We start from the raw sequence: 15,656 nt of genomic DNA, 5'->3' as shown, positions 1-15,656 counted from the left end.
AATATGGAGGTGCCTGCCTATAATTCCAGCACATGGAAAAGTCACCTACTTAGTAAGTTTGAGGCCAGCTTGGGCTATGTTAGATCCTGACTCAAGAATGAATTATCCGGTGGGGTATGACATAGGAGCTCCCAACACTGGGGAGGTAGAGGCAGGGAGATATCTGTGAGTTTGAGGCCAGCCTGATCAACGTAGTGAGTTCTAGGACAGCCAAGGCTACACAGAGAGACCCTATCTCAAAAAACAAACAGACAAACATTATTGTAATGAGTAGGCCGGTGGGATGGAGCAGAGGCTAAAGCATGTCACAAGTGCTTGGTGACCTGAGTCACCAATGCCTGGTGTTAGCAGTCTGTCTAAGCTCCAGTTACCTGGCAACAGCCAGGTTATGCCTGACACTCTACAGTTGCTTTTTCTTTTTTCTTTTCTTTTTTTTCCCCGAGCTGGGGACCGAACCCAGGGCCTTGTGCTTGCTAGACAAGCACTCTACCACTGAGCTAAATCCCCAACCCATGCCTGACACTCTAAAAGGCGCTGCTTGACCCCTCCTCACTCTCTTGCTCTTGCTCTCTTTCTCCTTCTTGCTCTCTCTTCCCCCTTTGTCCCTTCTCTCCACATGCTCATGGCCGGCCTCTACTCCTCTCCTTCTATTCTTCTACTTCTCTTTCTCTGCCCTACTACCCTCTTAACTCCCCTACCCACAACCTGAATAAACCCTATTCTATACTATAACATCGTATTGCGGGGAAGGGATGCCCCAGCATGGGCCCACTGAGGCACCCCCTTTCCCCAGACCTCCATAGATCATACCCTCCCTCTTCTTTATCTTTTTTTTAAAATTAATTTTTATTTATGTAAGTACACTATAGCTGTCTTCAGACACACCAGAAGAGGGCATCAGATCTCATTACAGATAGTCTCGAACCACCATGTGGTTGCTGGGGATAGAACTCAGGACCTCTGGAAGAGCAGTCAGTGCTCTTAACCACTGAACCATCTCTCCAGCCCTCCTTTATCTTTTGATGAACACAACATTGGTGCTGAAACCTGGGATTGAACCAAAAACCCAGGACATATCCTCTTCTTAGCTTTTTTTTTTTTTTTTTTTTTTTTTTTTTTTGGTTCTTTTTTTCGGAGCTGGGGACCGAACCCAGGGCCTTGCGTTTCCTAGGCAAGTGCTCTACCACTGAGCTAAATCCCCAACCCCTCCTTAGCTTTTTATAAGCACATCACCTGGAACGCATGCAGAGATGAGAGAACGAAACCACCAGTTCCACATGCATGCCAGGTACCCACTCATATATACACCACACACACACACACACACACACACACACACACACACACACACACAGTATTAAAATAAATAACTAAGTAGAAGGAGATAGGGGCTGAGGAGATGGCTCAGCACATGCTTGGCAAGCATGAGGACCTGAGTTCAGATCCCCAGCACCCGTAGACTTCAGAAGACCCTTCAGGACGTTGTTCTACAGTGTGCTCGTCTCCAATCCTCCTTCCAGTGCTACTGGGTTTCCACCTGTGACAACCCAAGAGCTCCAACACAACCCTGGACCTCAGAACACCAGAGTGTCTTAAATGGCCAGGTATTCAGGCTTCAGTGACTTCCTCGTCCCTATGGCTCAACACAAAATAGTGGCGTCATTCTCTGTCTGTCCCTAAGTCTCTGGTCCCTCTGTCTCCATGGAGACAAAGACCTTCAACCTCCTGCTTGGCTCAGGCACTGTGTAGGGTGTTTCTCACAGCTGTGTGTACCACCACGAGACCTGCAGGCTCCCTTCCTCTTGGGGTCACTAATCTGCTCTCCTGTGCAGAGCTAAAGCTCCCTGATAAGTAGCTCCCTGATAAGTGGCTCCACGTTCTTCACAGTGCGAGGTCTCAGGTCCTGGCCCAGACTTGAAGGTGCTTTTGGCTGAGGCCCAGTGTGTTCTGCAGTGATGTCTGCTGAGGCAGCTCCTCAGCAGCCCCGCCTCAGGCCTTCTTTCCACGGCCTCAGTGGAAGCCACCATGTTTTCACAGGGCAGGGGTTTCCTGGAAAGTTCTGTGGGTGGCATTTTTTCCTTTGCACTAGATAATAACCCATGCCCTTTGGGTCTGTTAAGAGGAGATATCACAGGCTCACCAGGGCTCCTGCAGGGACTTCCCCATGCTCTTTCATGAAGGGAACAGAGGCAGAGTGGAAGACCACCTCGTTCTTCTGTCTCACATAGAAGGTACTCGAGAGAGGGGCTGGCGGCTTGTGTAGAACAGCGCTGCACAGTTCACACAGAGCCCCGCCCTCTTGCCAGCAGGGTAACTTCTAGCCCTTTCTGTGTCCTTGTAAGGTCTCAGGGAGTTGGAATAATTCACTAGGTGTGCCCCCAAGTGGTTGTTTGTTTCGTTTGTTTTGTTATTTTTTTTTAAATTTTTATTTAAAAAAATTTTTTTTATGGCATTGGAGTTGGAACCTAGGCTCTCATGGGTGTGGCAAATGTTCTACCAGTGGGCTCCTCAGCCTGTCAGCCAGTTTATCTGTAAACCAGTGCTCTGGGCTGGGAGCTTGAAGGGGAAGGGAGCCTGTGAGGAGGTGAGTTGCTCAGGAAACTTTAGGGGTCGGGCGGAGGAAACAAAGAATGTATATTATAGCTCTCTGTTACTGCACTTAAAAAAATCACCCCAGAATTGAGTAATCCTCTCCCAGCCAGAAATCAGGCTAGCTGAATAGTTCTGGCGCAGGGTTTGTCATGAGAGGTTGCTCTAAGGTGTGGCCAAAGCTGTGATCAAGGGAAGGCTAGGCCTGGGCTGAGGGATCTGCCTCCAAGCAGACTCACTCATGTGGCTGAGGGCCAGACCTCGATTCTTCCCCTTTAGTGCCATGGGAGCTGGCTCCTCTGTGGACAGGATGGATCAGACAAAAGCAATCCGGTCTCATCACCTGATCATGAAAGCGATAGGCCACCATTTCTGCCCCGGTCTGATCACACAGGCCACTTGTGACACAGCACAGGAAATGCAAGATAAGGATGTGAACCAAGGAAGCGGGATTGCTGGGACCTCTTATAGCCTGGCTGTCACAGGCTAACGGTGCTTGAATGACAGACAGCCCAAGAGAGGAGGGGCATCTCTGATTATCTGACATCCTCGGACTTCTCACGAAATTGGCAGTTTCCTCCACCATCAACCTTGCAGAAGTGCTGGAGGCTAATCAAGGCCAAGTTTGTCAGGTGGACGGCTACCGTGTGAGCCTTCAGACCCTTGGCTACTGCTCCTTCCACATCCGAACTTGTTTACTGGGCTCCCTGGGTTGGAACCTACCTAGAGAATTTTCTGTTCTAAATTCCCAACCCAGTCAAGGTGTTGGGGTTCAAATTTGAGCCCCAGCTGTTAGCCCTCTGCAAAGAGAAAAGAACAAAGGGCCTAGATTTCCCTTCTGAGCTCCACCCTGAGATGGAGTCTTCTTTAAAGGGAGTGAGGTTGGGTTGGGGGCGGATCCTATCTGTTTCTCTCTGTGGCTGGCAGTTTCTCCAAAGGGTAACAGGTGTCAGATGGCTGAGCCTAGGCTGAACCCTGAACCGTGCCACCTCCATCTTCTCACGGCTGGAGGCAGCCTCTGTAAGACACAGAAAGAGGCCGAGGGGCTCAGGAAAAGGCGGCCAGGGTGAAGTAGATTGGTCCTCCCAGTTGCAGCTTCCAAGGTGCCACCAGGATCTGGGCATTTCGCCCCACACCAAGGAGAAGCCTTTGTAACCTGGCCCAGCTACTGACCCAAGCCCACCCCTCAGCTCTCTTGCTGTAGTGTCTGTGCTACAGCAGATGGTTCCAGTAATGAGGTCACCACAGGGCTGCACCTGGTGCTCCACTTCTCTCGTCCTCATCTCTAATACACTGGTCTCTAGTGCTCTTTTGGGAGCTTTTCATAGTGTTGGGACCCCTGCTTCCTTTCTCCCATTCTCTGCATTTGGTTGCTTCCCTTTCTTCTAGCTAGGAAGCGTAGAGTAGCTCCAGCCAAGAACTAGGAATCTGCGTAAACCAGGCTCTAAGCTCACCGTCAGGGACCGGGGCAGACAGTCTGACTTCAGCTTCCATTGTAAAATGAGGATTGTGAGCTGGCCTTGGTGACTCCTGCCTGCATCCTTCCATCTCGGAGGGTGAGGCCAGAGGAGCTCTGCTTCCAGGCCAGGCAAAGCTACTTAGACCCTCTCAATAAAGCAAACAGAAGTGTTACTTCTATGGTACTAAGGATTGGATCCAGGAGATCTCGCACAGATCCTGAGTTGGATAAATGCTCTTCCACTGTGCTACCCCAACCATATTTATTTACTCATTTATTTTGAGGCAGAGTCTAACTGTGTAGCACAGGCTGGCCTACAACACCCATTCCTATAGCCTGAGCCTCCCAAAGACTGGGATTACTGGTGTGAGCACAACACCCAGTTTCTAGTTCTTAGCTGATATGCCAAAACATTAAATGCATTTATTAAACTGGGCGTGGTGGCATAGGCCCTTAATCTCAGAACTTGGGAGGTAGCGTCAGTGGATCTCTGTGAGGGCAAGGCCAGCCCACTCTACAGAGCAAGTTCCAGCACAGCCAGGGATACACAAAGAAACACTTTCTCAATGAATCAGAAACACACACACACACACACACACACACACACACACACAAAACAACCCCAAATTCAATTATTTGTGAGAGCGTCTCGTCTGTAATGTGTTGGCACATATATACTATGTAATGTTTAAATCAGGGCAAAGGGGGCTCTAGAGTTGGCTAAGGGGTTAAGAGCGCTGGCGCTTTTCCCAGCAGGCCTGGGTTTGATTCCCAGCACTCACAACAATCTATGGCTCCAGTGCCAGGGATAAGGTCCTCTTCTGACCTCTGAGGGTACCGGCAAGCATACGTTACACAGACATCCGTGCAGGAAAAACCCACACATAAAGCAATAAAAATAATAAATAAATCAAGGCAAACCATTTCTTCGTAGGAGACATTTTGTTTGTTTGTGCCTTTGCTGACGTGAGGTTTTCTATACAGACCAGGCTGGTCTCAGAGTCACAGAGGGATATCCACCTGCCTTGGCTTTCCAGGTTGAGTCTCAGGGTGTTTTTGAAGGCAGGGTGTCTTACTGAGTCCTAGGCTTGCATCTTGGATTAGGCTAGCCAGCCAGCGTCTAAGGGGACCCCCTATTTCTGTCTGCCTAGCGCGGGATTAAAAGTGTGTGCTATGACACTAACTTTCATTACATGGGCGAGGGGCCCAAACTCTAATCCCTGTGCTTGTTTGCAAACTTTTTATTGACTGCACCATCTTTCTAGGCCCCTTCAGCCCTAATTTTTAAAAGAACATTGTTCTGCCCCAGTTTCCTTATCGCTATGCCTGGGGAATGGTGCCCGAGCCCCCCTCTTCTTGCGAGGATTAAATAAAACCATCAATCACACAGCGCCCATAGCGAAGCCATCTGCTCACCACAAACCCTCTCTCTCTTCCTTTTTTCTTTTCCTCTCTGGAAATCCCCTCAGGAGGAGCTAGGCTCGTGATGCCCTTGATTTTCAGATGCCAGTCCGAACAGGCAATCACAGCCACACACACACACTCTGGACCCATAGTCTGCAAACTGGTGAATTGGAAGCTAGAGCCAGATCGCTTTGTTTGATCTACCCAGTGGCATTGCCAAAACAAACAACAAACAAACAAACAAACAAAAAACAAAAAAAAAAAACGAAGGCAGGATGGTGGGAGTGGAAGGCCATCCCTGTCTGTGGAGAGAGAGTTCCGTGCCAGCCCAAGCTGCATGAGACCGTGTCTGAAATAAACAAACGTCTATTACTGGCTCAGCTGGACTTCTAAAGGTGGCCTCTTCTCGTCCTAGGTGATACGGGTACCCTCTGGCTTTCCTCAATTCCCACCCCTCCCTACGAGGTCACAGCCAGCGAGCTTTCTCACTTCGCTGGGCACACTCCTAAAGGCATTTAGGTCAGAAATCTGCTGTGGTAGGCCAGGCCTTTTCATTCATTCATTCTCAAATAGCTAGGACTAACAATGCCTGCCCCCAACTAACCCCAGGCTGTGTGTGTGTGTGTGTGTGTGTGTGTGTGTGTGTGTGTGTGTGTGCACGTAGGAAGTTATGGTGTTTAATGAGACCAGAGAGTTTAGATGGAGAACATGAAAACATTCCAGTGGTAGATACTGGTATTGATGACACAACTACGTCAGAGACATTTTCTAAGTTTTCCTAAGTTTAACAACAAGGGTCAGAAGATGGAGAAGACCAACAGGGGAAGCCATTCAGTAGCGGCTATGTTGCTAAGCCAACAGCAGCAGCACAAAACCACTCCACAATTCGGAATGTATCTATCAAGAGTTTGACTCAGACAGCAGGTGGCTGACTTGACAGGAGTTCCTGAATTTTGCTCCCAACTTAATCCAGAAACAAGTCTGTTCTCCTCACCGACTTTTCCATTCCAGAACCTCCTCTGCTTTGAGTCTCTTACCTCTCTTTTCAATGAGAAGCTGATAGTTTCCTTCTTCAACTTTTGTTATAAAATTGTTCTCAAGGCCCAGCACGGTGGTGCACATCTTTGATTCCAGTCCTTTGGAGGCCGGGGCAGGCTGACCTTTGTGAATGTGAGGACAGCAGTTCTAGGTCAGCCACGGAAACAGAGAGACCCTGTTTAAAAACCAAAACAATAACAGAAAAACAAACAAACGAAGAAACCCACCTGTTCTTGGACATGAATGAGTAAAGAAGGTGTGTGTGTGTGTGTGTGTGTGTGTGTGTGTGTGTGCAGCGTACAGTGACAGACATATGTAAATATGTCACAACGAAGCCCCATTATTTTGTATATTAAAACTGGGGTGTGGGGTTGGGGATTTGGCTCAGCGGTAGAGCGCTTGCCTAGCAAGTGCAAGGCCCTGGGTTCAGTCCCCAGCTCTGAAAAAAAGAAAAGAAAAAAAAAACTGGGGTGTGTACATGTGTGTGCATGAGCACAGGCGTGCATGCACACCAAATAGAGAACACCAGGTGTCTACCTCTGTGGCACTCTACCTTACTTTTTGAGACAGGTCTCTCAGTGAACCTAAAATGCCATTTTTTAGGTTTCCAGTGAGCTTTAGGGGTCTATCTCTGTCCCCCAACACTAGGATTATAGGCACACAGGGTCATGTCCAGCTCTGCAAGTGCTGGTGATTTGCACTCACTCTGAGCCATCATTCTTCTACAGCAAGTGCTGTGAACCATCTCCCAGGTAAAGGTTTTCTTTCTCTTTCTCTTTCCTTTCCTTTCCTTTCCTTTCCTTTCCTTTCCTTTCCTTACTCCCCTCCTCCTCTTTCTCCTCCTCCTCCTTCTCCTCTTGCTCCTCCTTCTCCCTCTCCTTTTCTTCCTCTTCTTCTTCCTCTTCCTCCTCTTCCTCCTCCTCCTCCTCTTCTTCCTCTTCCTCCTCCTCCTCTTCCTCCTCTTCCTCCTCTTCCTCCTCTTCCTCCTCTTTCTCCTCAATATGGTCTATGCCTGTACTCCTAACACTTGGCAGAGACAGGAGGAATTCTATAAACTTGAAGTTATCCTGGTCTGCATAATGGATTGCAGGCCAGCAGCACACTGGCTGTTCTTCTAGAGGGCCCTGGGTTTGATTCCCAGCACTCAAAAGGCAGTCCCAGTTCCAAGGGATCTGATGCCCTCATCTGGCCTCCTAGGGGACTGCATGGACACATACACAAGCAAAAAACGCCCACACAGATAAGATAAATCTTAAGAAAAGTAGAGGACAGCAGTTCTAGGTCAGCCACGGAAACAAAGACAAAAACAAACAAAACAAAACAAAAAGCAGAAGTGTGATTGCCACATCTGTAGCTTAGCACTTGGGTGGGGGTGGGGAGGAGAAGGATCAGGAGTCTAAAGCCAGCCTTGATTACAGGAGAGTTTGAGGTCAGTCTGAATTACAGGAGACCGTGTTAAACAAAACAACAAGAAAATGAAAACAATGATTTTTTTAAGTTTTTGGTTTGTAAGCTCAGTGGCTATATTTTCAAGCACTGTTTGGCTTTCAGCTGAAGGTCTTGGGACTGTCCTCCTCCTTAGCGGAAGTTGATAATGATTCAATAAATCCTTTCCTTTCTGAACCTCTTGGTCTCAAGAGTTTTGCTTTAAGGTTACATCAACACATCCTGCCTGCCTGTAATCGCAGCACTTGGGAGGCTGGAGTGAAAGTGTTTAATCGTTTGTCTTGCTTTGCTCTGCAGTAGGGTCTCCTGTTCAGGATGACCTAGAATTTGCTATGTGCGCATAGGGTGACCTTGAACTTGTCACCTTCCTGCTTTTCTTTCTAACTGCTTGGAGACAGGCCAAGCACTGTGCTACCGAGCCTAGGCTGGTAGAAGGAACTTTGCGGTGAGAAGCCAGTATAGACCATGCTGTGAGACTGTTTAAAAGGTCAAAGGTTTCAGTTCCACATGGCGACAGAACTTAAACCCACGGAGATGTAGATTTTCTTTTTTTTTTTTTAAAGATTTATTCATTTATTATTTATAAGTACACTGTAAGTATCTTCAGACACACCAGAAGAGGGCATCAGATCCCATTACAGATGGTTGTGAGCCACCATGTGGTTGCTGGGAATTGAACTCATGACCTCTGGAAGAGCAGTCGGGTGCTCTTAACCGCTGAGCCATCTCTCCAGCCCGAGATGTAGATTTTCAAATGTTCTCAGTGTGGGCTGGGATACAGCTCAGTGGTAGAGCTCATTCTTGGCAAGTGTCAGTCGCTGTGTTCAATCCTCAGGGCCAATAATTAATGTATAACTTTTAAATGGTTTAGGGTTGGGTATGGCTGTGCGTGCCTGTAATCCCAAGCACTTGAGAGGTAGAGGGAGGAAGATAAATATAAAAAGGCTATCCTTGGCTATATAACAAATTCAAGACCAGCCTGGGCTACCTGAGACCCTTTTATTTACAAAAAAGTCATTACCACCACGAACAAAAAATGTAAATGGCTAAAATGGTAAACTTCATGGTGTGTATATTTTACCACAAGAAGTTTAATATCAATTAATTTTAACATGTAAAAATGTTTTAACATATGGCTGTGTAGGTATAGGCCAGGGGTTAGGAAGCAGGAATTGATAAAACAAACAGCTGGGCAGTGGTGGCGAACACCTTTAGTCGCAGCCCTCCGAAGGCAGAGGCAGGCAGAGCTCTGCATTCCAGCTAGCCTGGTCTACAGAGCAAGAAATTGGTAAAATAAAACAAAACGCTATCCTGGTCAGAGTCTGCAACAACCCTTGTTCCTGTGACCCAGGGTCAACACTCGTCTACCCAACACTTGGACACTTGGACTTGATTCTAAGAAAATAGCTCCTAATCCTGGAAAAGGCCTGTTGCTGCAAGGACGAGACCCTGATAAAGGTTTAGACTCCAGCATCAGGGTGACAGCTTAGGCAGGGAAGAGCTTACCTTACAAGTACGCGGACCTGTGGTCAGTTACCAGACCTGAGAGCCTGACTGCTCAGTGTCTTGGATATATATGCTGTTCTTCTTTTGTTTGCTCCAAAAAGCCTGCCTGTTCTTGCTGAATCTCTTTATATATATATGTGTGTGTGTGTGTGTGTGTGTGTGTGTGTGTGTGTGTGTGTGTATGTACTCATCTCTCTCTCTATATATGTGTGTGTGTATATATGTATGTATGTGTGTGTATATATATACATATATGTGTGTATATGTGTATTCATATCTCTCTCTATATGTGTGTGTGTGTATATGTATGTATGTGTGTGTATATATATACATACATATATGCGTGTATATGTGTATTCATATCTCTCTCTATATATATCTATATCTATATATCTATATATATATCTCGTTATGTAGCTCAGGTTGCCCTAAGCTTGTAGCACAGACATGCACCACCCTTGAATTTCTCCAAGGACATCGAGAGAGAGAGAGAGAGAGAGAGAGAGAGAGAGAGAGAAAGAGAGAGAGAGAGAGACTGTAGTGCATAGTACTACACATATATGTATATATGTAGTACATAGGTACTGGGCATCTTTGCTGGGATCCTGGGGGCAGAATGTTAAATAAGGCACTAGCCGGCCACCACTGTGTTTAGGAAGATGGACACCAGGTAATAAATATTTTATTTTGGCTGAAAGATGGCTACAGAGAAGAGGCACAAGGCGTCCCTCATTCCTTACATTAGGGAAGTGTATTTCATCTGGAGTGGCTATAGCCTATGGACAGAGGTCATGAAATAAAAGAGCAAGTTTACCAAGAGTCTAGACCCTGGCACTGGAGTAGCTGGTGCTCCCTCCCACAGAACCACCACTCTCGACCTCTTATGAGGAATAAACTCATCTCGGTCAAGCCAAGCAACTGTTGAATTTTCTTCCATTTGCTGCAGCACAGAAGCTCACGATACTGAACACTACACTTGCAGTTGGCATAAGGCTACTTTGTGGTGAGCTCTCCCTCAGCTCTCACGCTTTTCCTCTGTACTGCATGCCATTTGCAGTAAGGTCCTTCTTTATGGATGTGTCACAAGCCAAAGCTTGTGTGGCCTGATCTGCTTTGACATTCACTATCATATATTCACACTCACTGTTACACCCCAGCATTCACACTCACTGTTACACCCCAGCACAGACTGAAGTGGCTTGGGTTGGTGGATGTTTAACACTCTTTGAATATGTGGATAGGTGGATGGATGATGGATGGATGGATAATGGATGGCTGATTGGATGGATGGATGGATGGATGGATGGATGGTGGGTAGATGGGTGGGTAGGTGGCTGGATGAGTGGGTAGGTGGGTGGATGGATGAATGGATGAATAGATGTACGAATGGGTGGGTGGATGGATGGGTAGGTGGGTGGATGGGTGTTTAAGTGGATGGTGTTTGGGTGGATGGATGAGTGGTGGATGGGTGGGTAGATGGATGGATGGGTGATGGTTTGTATATGCTCAACCCAGGGAGTGGCAGGATTAGGTGTAGCCCTGTTGGAGTAGGTGTGGTCTTATTAGAGTAGGTTTGTCACTGTGGATGTGAGCTTTAAGATCCTCATCCTAGCTGCCTGGAAACCAGTATTCTGCTAATAACCTTCAGATGAAGGTGTAGAACTCTCAGCTCCTCCTGCACATGCCTGCCAGGTTGCTGCCATGTTCCCGCCTTGATGGTAATAGACTGAACCTCTGAACCTTTAAGCCAGTCCTAATTAATTGTTGTCCTTATAAGAGTGACCTTGGTTATGATGTCTGATCACAGCAGTAAAACCCTAAGACAGGTAGGTAGATGGGTGGGTGGATGGATGGGTGAGTGGATGGATGGGTGGGTGGATGGATGGGTGGGTGGATGGATGGATGGGTCTATAGCACAGTCACAAATTCAACAGCCTACCAAAGCCTGTTAGTTAATGCAAATGAAAAAGAAGGGTTGGGTATGTGTTATATTGAAGGGTTTGCATAGCAGTCTGAAGGAAAAGAAAGCCCCAGGCAGGGGAATCAACACCTAGCTGCTTTGAAAGAGCAACTCAGAGGTTTTGTCTGACACGTTCACTTCAATTCATTCACAAAACTGAGTCACTTGGCCAGAGCGACTGCAAAGAAAGCTTGGATATGTGTGTTATATCTGGTTGCTAAAGGCAGCCCTGTAATTCCAGCTACTTGAGAGGAGACAGGAGGACTGTCTGAGCCAGCAGCTGGAGATCAGACTGAGCAATGTTGATAGATCCCATCTCAAAATACATAATCAATACAAATTGAGCTCAGGGGCTAGGGAGATGGTGGATACAGCATTTGCCTTGCAGGTGTGAGGACTGGAATCTGGATCCCAGAACCCGAGTAAAGCCAGCTAGATGCAGTAGTGAACGTCTATAGCCCCAGTGCTCCTGTAGTAAGTGAGACGAGAGGGAGAGGCAGAGGCACCTCAGCTAGCTCATGGGCCCAAGATATGTAGGAGAAGACAAGAGACTTTCGTTCACATGAGGAGGAAGGTGGAGACCAACATCACTGTCCTTTGACCTCTACATGCAGTCATTGGCACACTTGTACCTTTACCTAAACAGAATAACACCTCCCCCCCCCCTCTCTCTCTCTCTCTCACACACACACACACACACACTCTCTCTCTCTCTCACACACACACACACACACAAATGATAAAAAAAGTGGGGGGTGTCTATTAGTAAAAAGAAAGAGAAAACCAGTTTGAGACATAGCTAAATAAAAAAGACAGCTAGGATGTAAAAAATGAATAAAAAGTTCCCTAGATTTATGGTTCCCAACGTATAAGTGTGGCCCGTGGACCCCTAGGAGACCCTGAAACCCTAAAGGGCAAGCCAGCTTCATTAAAGCAACAGGACGCCATCTGCCCGCTGCTGCACTGCATCCCAGTGGGGCTGCAAACGCTTCCCGGCTGAAGCCGCTGCCTCAGCACAAAGCAAGGGAGCCTCAGGAAAATGCACCTCTGTCCTTCACTGCCAGGCACTTGCGATTTTAAAAACATGCCCATATTTTACTGAACAATGTCTTTGGTGAAACAATAAAATTTAATTTTATTAAAATGCAACCTTTGGGAACACCGTGTTATGAAACAAGAAACTGCAGAGAGCACTTTCAGGGCAGACGAGGTTGCGAAGGTTGCCATGAGTAGAAACACTTATATCTGTCATGGAGGCCACAAGTCGAGCTATGCTTTTAATATCTCTTTTTTCTTCCTATCAGTTTTATTAATTTATTTATCCTAGCAGCCAATGCTCTTAACGGCTGAGCTATCTCCCTGGTCCATTATTGTTTAAGGTTAATGTGCACAGTAATGGGTTTCATACATATATGTCATCACAGCGATGGCATTTTCATACCTATAGTTTTTTTTTCTTCTTCTTCTTCTTTTTTCTTTTTTTCAGAGCTGGGGACCGAACCCAGGGCCTTGCGCTTGCTAGGCACGCTCTCTATCACTGAGCTAAATCCCCAACCCCACCTATAGATTATTAAACTCTGTTCTTATCTTATTCTTCCCGTGTCCTCTATGCCCATCTTGCTGAAGCAGCCACTTTATTCTAGTTGCGTGTGTGCGTGCGTGAGTGCATGCGTGCGTGTGTGTGTGTGTGTGTGTGTGTGTGTGTGTTTTGTTTTTGGTTTGTTTGTTGTGTATGAGTATTTCGACTCTATATCTGTACATCATGTGATGTGCCTGGTGCCAGAGGAGGCCAGAAGATGGGGAGGACCCCCGGCACTGGAGTTACACACGGTTGTGAGCCACCAGGTGGGTATTGGGAATCGAACCTGGATCCTCTGGAAGAGCAGCCAGTGTTCTTAACCACTGAGCCATCTCTTTAGGCCCAGAACCAGCCACTTTTTTAGAGTAGGGGAATGGCCAGAATACGTGTGTACCTTTCAGTGATCACTCTGGCTGCTGTGTGGAACAAGACCTGGAGGAAGGCAGAACACAGAGTGGGTACCATGGGTATCAAATGGACCAGGCAGGGAGTGACGGTAGACGGAGATCCAAGACTCTGGGTTCACACCAAGACTAAACAATTTTGCCAGGTGGGGTGGTGCATGACTTTAATCCCAGCACTCAAGAGACAGAGGCAGGAGGATCTCTCTGACTTTGAGGCCAACCTGGTCTATAAATGGAGTTCCAGAATAGCCTGGGCTTTTGTACAGAGAAACCTTCTCTCAAAACCAAACAGACATAGATTTTATTTTTCCTACCACTGTTCATATATCATTTCTCTAACTTTATAAGAGTTCTCCCTTCCAAGCTCCCTGCCCTTCAGGCTTTGATTTGTCCCAGAGGACATTCCTCCTAGGTTTTATCTATGCTTGAAGTTTTCCAAAGTCAGGCGATCATGGGGCCACATCTGGGTCAGGATTTGTGTCCAAGAAAGGAACAGCAAACCATCTGGATTCCAACAGGAGAGGGACGTGGGGGTGAGGGACAGGAGCTGCCAAACCAGCACAGGATGCAGTGCCACCCCAGACTGGAATGGTGGTATTGGCGCACAGTGACCTAGAGAGATTTTAAAGACATTTAGAAGAATTTATAAATAGATACATGAGAGGGCCTGGGGGCTCAGGAAGTAAAAGATTGCACTCGGGGTTGGGGATTTAGCTCAGTGGTAGAGCGCTTGCCTAGCAACCGCAAGGCCCTGGGTTCGGTCCCCAGCTCCGAAAAAAAGAAAAAAGAAAAAGAAAAAAAAAAAAAAGATTGCACTCGATGTATTTGGCTTGGGTAGCTTGCCCTCCTCACTCAGCGGAAAACTTGAGACAAAGGCACGCAGGTGCTAAGTCAGTCCAGATTTGTAAAAATTGTTATGCCTGTGTCTTAGTCACTGTTCTAATACTGTGAAGAGACACATGACCAAGGCGACTCTCATGGAAGAAACCATTTCACTGGGGACTTGCTTACAGTTTCAGATGGGGTCCATTATGGGAAGCATGGTGCTGGCCCAGTAGCAGAAAGGGGGGGGGGGACTGGTGCTTATCATGGGCTTTTTTTTTTAAAGATTTATTTACTTATTTATTATACAGAAGTACACTGTAGCTGTCTTCAGACACACCAGAAGAGGGTATCAGATCCCATTACAGATGGTTGTGAGCCACCATGTGGTTGCTGGGATTTGAACTCAGGATCTCTAGAAGAGCAGTTAATGCTCTTAACTACTGAGCCATCTCTACAGTCCCCCTGACATGGGCTTTTAAAACCTTAAAGCCCTCCCTCAGTGAAATACTTCCTCCAATAAGGCCACACTTCTTAATCCTTCCAATCCTTTCAAATGGTGCTGCTTTCTAGTGACTAAGCATTCAAATAGATGAACCTATTAGGGTAATTCTTAGTCAAATCACCACAGTCTGGTAAACACCCGAGTGGAGTGGAGATGTCCTGCAGGAAGGTGGGCGTGTACCTGCAGAGTTTAGGTGAGATCTGGGCTAGAGGAGAATATGGGGAATATTAGCAATAGTATGCTCCCCATTCATTCCTGTCTTCTCAGATGTCCATATTTCGATCCAGGCCTCTCTGCCGCAGCAGGCCAGATACACGGTCTGCTGATCACAGCCCTGGAAGAAGCCACATTGCACAGATGTGCTCAGGGGTATGTAATGAGAATCCCTCGGAGGGATCACCACAGCTGCTCTCAAATTGTCACTAAAGGAAGTGTAGCATGTTTGCTTACCTGTCCAAAAACAGTGACCCTACTCTCCTGTAAGGGGGGGTATACAGTCTAAATGGCTTCTTCATGCCTTTTCCATAGAGGAGATACACAAGATTCTCATCATGCATGCTTTTAGCATCTTGGCCATATGCTACCCACTTGGTCTTCAGCAATGGCGGAAGGGAAAACCACTATGCCTTTAGCTGTCACAGAGCCATGTTGACCCTTGCTGTTTCCCTCTAGGCTCTCTGAACATCTCTAAACTGCTGACTTAGTGGATTGGTTGGGCAATGAAATCTAAATTTTCCATTGATGAAATTTTTTGACAACTTTTTTTTTTCTTCTTCTTTTTTTTTTTCGGAGCTGGGGACCGAACCCAGGGCCTTCCGCTTGCTAGGCAAGCGCTCTACCACTGAGCTAAATCCCCAACCCCTACAACTTTTTATTTTCTTTTTGATGTGGCATTACTACATAAACAGCCCAGTCTGGCCTTGAGCTTGTGATTCTTCGGCCTA

The sequence above is a fragment of the Rattus norvegicus genome, chromosome 4 (genome assembly GCF_021556685.1).
Source record: "Rattus norvegicus strain SHRSP/BbbUtx chromosome 4, alternate assembly SHRSP_T2T, whole genome shotgun sequence".
Classification (NCBI taxonomy): Eukaryota; Metazoa; Chordata; class Mammalia; order Rodentia; family Muridae; genus Rattus; species Rattus norvegicus.
The sequence above is the reverse complement of the archived record's forward strand: the minus strand, read 5'-3'. Positions refer to the sequence as shown.